Raw genomic sequence first — 8115 nt, forward strand, 5'->3', positions numbered from 1 at the left:
GAGTTAGGGGGTGGCAAGGTTGTTGATGGTTTTGTAGATGATAAGTCATATTTTAAAGTCAATCTGGTGTTTGATTGGGAGCCAGTGGAGGTCTCTGGAGGATGGGGGTGATATGGTCGGAGCGTTGGGTGGAGGTGTGTCACGGGTGACAAGGAGTGGACCCAAAAGCACGAAGGCAGACACAGGATTCAAGTACAAAAAGAGTCTTTGCTGTGAAAAGCAGATACAGTACAAAAATACATACAACAAAAATAATCTACACTAATGCTTACCTAACAAATAACTAGATCTACATACCTGATCCTACCACTATAACTATACGGACAATGACTGTAACGATAACCAGATGCAATAGGATACGCTGGAGAGCATAAGACACAAGACAATAGGGAGACAGGACACTACAAGAGCAAGTGGGCACAGGTGGAAACAATCAGGGGCGGGGCAGACACTGACGATGGCGGGAAAACAACCAAGGCAGGATGTAAAGGAACCGGGGCCCTTTCTCCTTTCATCAATCCCTCTCCTCGACTCCTCGGCCGTTTCTCAATCGCGAGGGAGACTGGCTTCCAAGCCAATATTTCAAGGATACTACGTCATCGAGTGCCGCCGAAGGACTGTTCCAATCTCCAGCATACTTGGAATTCCACAGAGGCCGCATCCTTGGTTTGGGGGTAATTTCGAGGCTGCACATGGGTAGACTTCGCGTCCTTCAAATCCCCACAATGCTTTGCGCACGGACCAATTTCCCCCAAATCTGTGGCGGAAAATGTAAGGCGGGGACTCTCATATGACGCAAACCTGCAACACTTGCTAGCCTGTTCCACTCTCTTCGTTTTCCGAATGCCAGGAAGGATTCTTGCCTGCTTCTGAAGGAAGTGACTCGGAAGACATGTGCTACAAGCAAGGCATCCTCGCGATTGAAGCCTCATCCCAATACCCCTCCTCGACTCCTCTCTTCCCCCCCCTTGGGACTTGACCCGGAAATACGATCAAGACACGCCATTTTGAAGGACGTCCCAATAGCTGAAATGCACACGGAGGAGTTGAGGAGGGGTTGAGGGAGGAGGGTGTGGGAGGAGACGAAAGGGAGGAAACATGCGAGCAGACAACGCGGAAGTGTTTTCACTACTCGCGTATAAAAGCCCCCGCCCCCACATTCACAGCTGGTCCTTTTCAACAGAGGAAAACTGACAACTGGAAGATGAGTGGAAAAGCGTCACGTAAATGTATAAGTGCTCACAGCTCCGTGGGAATTATTATGTGCAATTCATTTCTAAAAGCTTTCACATTACTTTAATTATATTTTTATTTTAAATGTAGGCTACATTTTACACCAAAACAGAACACAAAAGCAGGACCAACCATCATGCATTGAATTCCTTTACTAACAAGAGAAAGATTAATTCATTTAAATAAATATTTAACAACAAATGGGCCGGTTCTAAGGGTTATTCAGTTAAGCCCGATGAGAGGGGATACATGTAAGTCAATGGGAAAAAGTGTTTCCGGGCCTGGCAACCAAACTGAAGTGTAGTACCCGCCGTTTGGCCAGCACGAATATTTTCATCAGAGTCCGGCGCAGTTCCTGGGGGCTGGTCTATCCTTTTTCCAACCCAGTTTAGATTTAACCACGCCCACTTCCGCATTACGCAAGGATCGACGTAGCTCTACGCGATAGCGTCATAGACTTCATCTTCGGCAGTTTAGCGGGTCGCGGTAAAGCAGGATATTGAATAGTTGGTTTTTGTCTTTCCAAAGGATTTGTTGACTGAAAGTAAACAATCCTATAATCAAAGACATATCGAAGAGTCTTGAGATTGTATTACTGGTGTTTTATCATCTATAAATAGCCTGTGTGTATCCTCAATTGTCGTTTTCAGGACAACAAAAAGACGTTTTAAATATCTTATCAGAATAGCCTGTGTATCCTCAAATGTCGTTTAAAACGTTTTAAATATCTTATCAGCTAGTGTAAGTGCAGTATATTGAATATAACCTTGACTATTACTGTGTACTTAATTATCTGACAAGCATTATTTAATGATACTATTTTATATATAAACACACATTTATTCATTAATATATATATATATAAACACAGACTTATATGTACTCATACATGTATTTATTCATTTATACACACAGATGTATTCATTCAATTTATACACACACTCACATATATTACACTTTATATTAATTCATGTGTACACACACAAACATAAATATATATATAGACAAAGCAACACAATATAATAAAAACAGTTGCAATAATAACATAATATGGTATGATCAATTCTACCCTTTTGTTTTTGCTCCCATATTTCAATTAAAAGATATATTTCAAAATCAATATTGGTGGGGGCTCTTTTGCAAAGATAATCAATAACCCCACCTGACAGTTGTTGCAGATTATACAGCATACTTGTTACTTACACACATGTGCGATGGTCCCAAAAACGCCAAAAATCTGCACTGTAAAAATATACATTTATTAGGCACTCTTAATAAGGGTTGACTGTGTTATAATACTGCCTTTTAATTTAGTATCCAACTAACTGTTCTTCTACGGACGGAAAGTTTATTATTATTCCGCCGGTATTTTGCCGCGCTTCTCCTCCCGCATTGAACATCGCAGAAACTCCGTTCGAACATCAAAACGTTCAGCTCGGTCGGGAATCGATGGCTATTACTTTTCTCATTCATAACTTTCATAATTCCAGAGATACATCCCATAATACATCAAATGTTTAACATCTTTCTGACATTATTCGTGTTAAACAACTTTTAAATCTGATTCTTACTTTTAGAGCTATTAAACATTGTTCAGACCTTGTTTTAGAGGTTTTCCTTCACATTTTAACATTAACTAGAGTGTGTGATGTCACAGCTAGAGTGGAGGACAGCTTGAAATTAGCATTCATAAATTTTTTTTAAACTGCCATAATTCCCAAACCCTACATTCCTGAGACATAATTTATCATGACAAACGTAGGAAAACATCTCGTAGCTTGAAAAATGACAAATAATTAAGCAAAAAATAATTAAACAAAATGCTTTTTGAGGGCATGAAGTGACAAAAACGTTCAACATTCCTCCATTAAACCCATTGTAATTTCAGGCAGATATTTCTTCACGGCAGCAGCCGCACACCTTTAGTTAAACTGCCAAAAAGGCCACATTATTAACGCGAAACTATACGAAAATTACTCTTCAGATACTCAACTCCTTGAAATGCTTCACGTTTTGAAATTTCAAAGATATTTGTTACGGTTCTTCCACAAAACGTTCACATGTAGACGTTCATCTCTCATTCAGAACAGTGAAGCCTTTGAAGTCTAGGCACCTTGTTAGCTCAACTATAAACACCTGTGCAATCGAACACGATGATGTCATCACTCCAACTGACATGCTCAGAGCAGCAGACTTCAGATAGCAGTGTGCAAACAGTCCAGCCGTGAAGACATCTACGGGATAGTTTTGAGATTTCTTCAAATGCCGTTGCCATGGCAACACAATGCTCGCCTTGAAACACGGTTTTCTCATAACTTCAGTGAAAATACTCCAAACAGCCCAGAACTTCACAGGTTTGGTAACGATGCAGCCATCAACGCATCTAAGCGTAGTATGGGGTGTCATCAAATGCCGTTGCCATGGCGACGGGACCACTCGCCATGAAACACGATGTGGCTGTAAGTTAAGGTGACCAGATTTTCAAAATTAAAACCGGGGACATTTTGAGTTGTTCGAGTCAATATATATCATTAACATATCCAATTTTCTTCACTGTTAAAGAAAAAAGGGGTACAATTCTGGTTCAATGTAATTTGAACATTTTAACTGTTGGATACAAACAGATGGACGATAGCTCATATGAGACTTCAAAGTTCTTTTATTTTGAAACTGTACATCAGATTGTCCAGATTCTCTCTGAGTGATTAGATGGGGTGTGCTGCTATCACCCCAAAGTGAAATAAGTATTTGATACTGGATAGTTTTAGTTTTATTCATATCTAAAAACAGAGGGATGATAGCTCATATATGAGACTTCAAAGGTATTTTATTTTGAAACTCTACATCAGATTGTTCTGATTGTCTCTGAGTGACTAGATGGGGTCTCCTGCTATCACGCTGAGGTGAAATAAGTATTTGATTGACTTCGAATGACTCTTTGATTATGGACGGTTTCCATTAAATAATAATCAAAATATAGATGGACAATAGATCTAATTTGAGATTTTAAACAGCATACATTTTAAATTGTGCTTCAGAAAGTAATTTTATTTTAGGAGTGTTGTGAGATGGTGTCAACATCAATTGAAATTATTCACCCAGTGGAAATGTCAGATATGTCTCCATAACTGTATACTGTGGTGACACGTTATATTGGACATAATTCACCTCTCGTGTTGTTGTGCCACACGGACCCTTTAGTAGGGAACACCTGTAACTTCAGCTGCCATTCCTGCTAGCGCATCAAGCAGAGCAGTCATGTGTTAACCTCTCTGATATTAATGGCTAATAAAGATTGGAACTCCATTCTGAATACACCGCCTCCGACTCCCTTTTCACGGCACTACAATAGTTACATTTTACATTCACTCAGTTATAATGTGGTAGTTATACGTAGTTTGTTTTAAATTATTATTGATCACATCATATAGTACACATTTCTTAATTTAAGCTCCAGTAGCCTATATATGAATATGTTTGGTGAGTTTTTTAGGTGTATTTGTTATTGACCGAGTAAACGCTTTTATTTTGAAGGCAGTTTTTACAGGCCTCTACCGTAATGCATAGGATATTCGCGCACCGCAATACACTTGCGGGCTGGCTTGACTGTGTTTTCCGAAGTGGGGGCTGGCATGACCGCAGTCGGTTTACCCAGTGTTTCCTGAAATGAAACGTTTTATTTAACCTTGCTATGTGTTTTTAACGTATCTTAAAAAACGGGGACATTTCCGGGGACAGTTTCAACCGGGGACAGGCCAATACAAACGGGGACTGTCCCCGGAAAACGGGGACGTCTGGTCACCCTACTGTAAGTCCCATCGACACGGTCCAATCGTCCCCCAATCTTCACTTGTATATCACCGGTCCATGCCTCAACAGCTCTACACCAAATCTGAGATCTCACCATATGCCGTTTCCATGGAAACGCATCCCTCGCCATAAAACATGATGTCGCTATAACTCCTATGAAAATGTTCAAAAAGTGCTCAAACTTCACGTGTGCTAACAGTCCAGCCGTGAAGACATCTAAGGGACAGTTTTGAGATTTCTTCAAATGCCGTTGCCATGGCAACACAATGCTCGCCTTGAAACACGGTTTTCTCATGACTTCAGTGAAACTGCTCCGAACGCCCCAAAACTTCACAGGTTTGGTAACAATGCAGCCATCAACGCATCTAAGCGTATTATGGGGTGTCATCAAACCCCGTTGCCATGGCGACAGATAATTCGCCATCAAGTTAGTTCAGAAGTTTGCAGTTCAAATATTCTGCTGCTTTTCCAAGCCTTTTTACATTTTTTTCTTCTCTCATCACACATTCAAGCCCCCAGTGTTCATGTATCATTTCAATCTCAAGTCTTCACTTTCTTCTTACACATTACATTTCAGCATAGCAGTTTAGCGTCAGATTTTCAGCATAAAGCATTCCCACTAGCAATTTCTTCAGGAATTGCATTCTCTAGTTGGTGTATATGTCTCACGAGGTGAAGGCTGGGACAGTGGGAGGGGTGAGGTAGGAACAGGGGACTGCTGAAGCTGAATGATGCAGTCCCAGGATACAATCCCAAGTTGACTGCATGATCCACTTACCTGTTTGCATCAACTGCAGGAGGTATTCAATGATGAATTAACATTATCTCAGCACTGCATACGTGTGGTCGTCAGTCATATTGACAAAGAAGCACTATTATATTGTATATTGTATATTATGCGGCGTTTAAAAGGACGGTATTTCGCTTGTCAAATTCAGATTTCGCGGGTGTGCCGCGTGAGGCAGTGATGTAACCATAGGGATGTAACGCCAGGTTGATGCTGTGACGTAACGCCGCGTCGATGCTTGCGTAATGCGGATGTGGGATCTAAACTGGGTTGGAAAAACGATAGACTGCGGGTGTAGTATAGATTGAGTGTAGCGTGCAATACTGTGTTTCACCACACATTAATTTAGAGGGGCGCTGTTTCAGTTTTTGTAAAATACTCACTGACAACAGCGGAGAGATTTTTTTTAATACAAATAAAAAATATAAAGAAATACCCAGCCTCCAGGAGAAAACGCCTCTGGAGGCTGAGCAGGATCTCCCCTGTGCTTCTCTATAAGTTGTCTTTATGGGTGAAGTTAATTAACTTAAAATGACCATACTACTTATAATTTATATAAGGTGTGTATTAATGGGTTTAACTAGAAGATGATAGATGATGGCATTTAATTGAATCTGGCATAATATGATTAGTCAACATCAGGATGAATTTGTCTTTTTCTTATAATTACAGGAAGCGGGAATGAGCTGCAGGAATTTGTTAAAGTCCTAGCAAAAAGGAAATTAAAAGAAAAATCTACAGTGTCCAAAGCACAAACCATCTCCTGGAAGTAACAGGTGAATTTGGATTTGTCCTTGATAGGATTTTAAAATACAACACAGACTTCAAAGAGTTTATAGATGTTGATAGAAGTGAGAACATCAACTTTGACAGATTCCAAGTACACTTTTCTGAAGCACCGGATCTTCAGCCTGTCCTAAGAGAAGTCCGTCAAACTCAGGTATACATGTACCGTGCTTGTTAAATTGTGTTTCAAAAAATCACACAGGCCAGAACTTTACTTGGTGCTGTGCTTGCTCTTATTGTTTTGTTCAGCCAAGAACCAGTTCTTCTGAATGGCCTAACTGATCTACTTGAGAAGAACATTCCAGAAGTATTTGATGAACTGCAAACTAATGGCATTCTTACCGAGAAGACCACCCTCAAACTTGTCAAAGTTTGCATCTCTGAATTGGTAGAGAGGCATGTGTTGTCAGTATACTATATGAATGTGAAATGTGTTTATAGGGTTGGGACACTTTTTCCCTTAATTTCATTGCCCAACCATTTCTGTTTCGGGCCTGAAATTGTTCTTGTACATTTTTTACATTTAAGTTATTCGTATTCATATTCTGTGAACAATGTATTTTATTTTGTTAATAAAGTCCCTATCTTTCAAATTGAAACTGCTCTGCTTGCTAACTTTTGTTTGTTGATACCATACTTACTATAGGGATGAATACATAATTATTAAAGCTAATTAACTATAGATTCACTATAAGATCACCATAGCCAACTCTATAGTATTACTATAGTAATTTTCTGTAGTGTGTTCCAAAAAACCATAAAAATAATATAGAAAGCACTATAGTGATACTACATAAAACTCAATAGTATAGCTCTAGTAATTTCCTATAGTGGCCGAAAAACCATAGAAATACTACAGGAAACACTATAATATAACTGTAACTTCACTATAAGATCACCATAGCCAACTCTATAGTATTACTAAAGTAATTCTCTATAGTGTGTCCCAAAACACCATAGAAATACTATAGCAGTTTTTTGTGGTATTTCTATATTAATTCTTAATAGTAATACTATAGTGTTTTTTTCGTAAGGGACCTTTTCCGGAAATGCATCCGCGGAGGAGCCGTGGAGGAACCATCAGTGTATCCTCGGTTAGAGCTCCTCCAGAGAGCCTCCTCGACGCTCGGTCCTCGGTCCTCGGTGTGCATTTAGAGAAATGAGATGTCCTTCAAAATGGCCGCTGAAATTAATTTCTGGGTCTCTACCGGAGGACCGAGGAGTCGAGGAGGGGAAATTTGAGTATTGAGAAGCCTCTTAGGAGTCGAGGAGGGGAATTAGAGAAATTAGAAACTTTCAAGGTGAATACAAAATAAAACAGGAAGTGGAACATAAATAACTAAACTAACAAAAAACATTGAACACAGTTGCCGACGCACAACAAGGTGAGCATACGGGCAGCAGAGTTTTGGACATATTGCAGTTTATTGAGGATGTATGCAGCTGAACCAAAGAGGATGTTGTTGCAATAATCCAGTCGGGATGTAATGAAGGCATGA

The sequence above is a fragment of the Notothenia rossii genome (assembly GCF_949606895.1).
Source record: "Notothenia rossii genome assembly, chromosome: 6".
In the NCBI taxonomy this organism is placed as follows: Eukaryota; Metazoa; Chordata; class Actinopteri; order Perciformes; family Nototheniidae; genus Notothenia; species Notothenia rossii.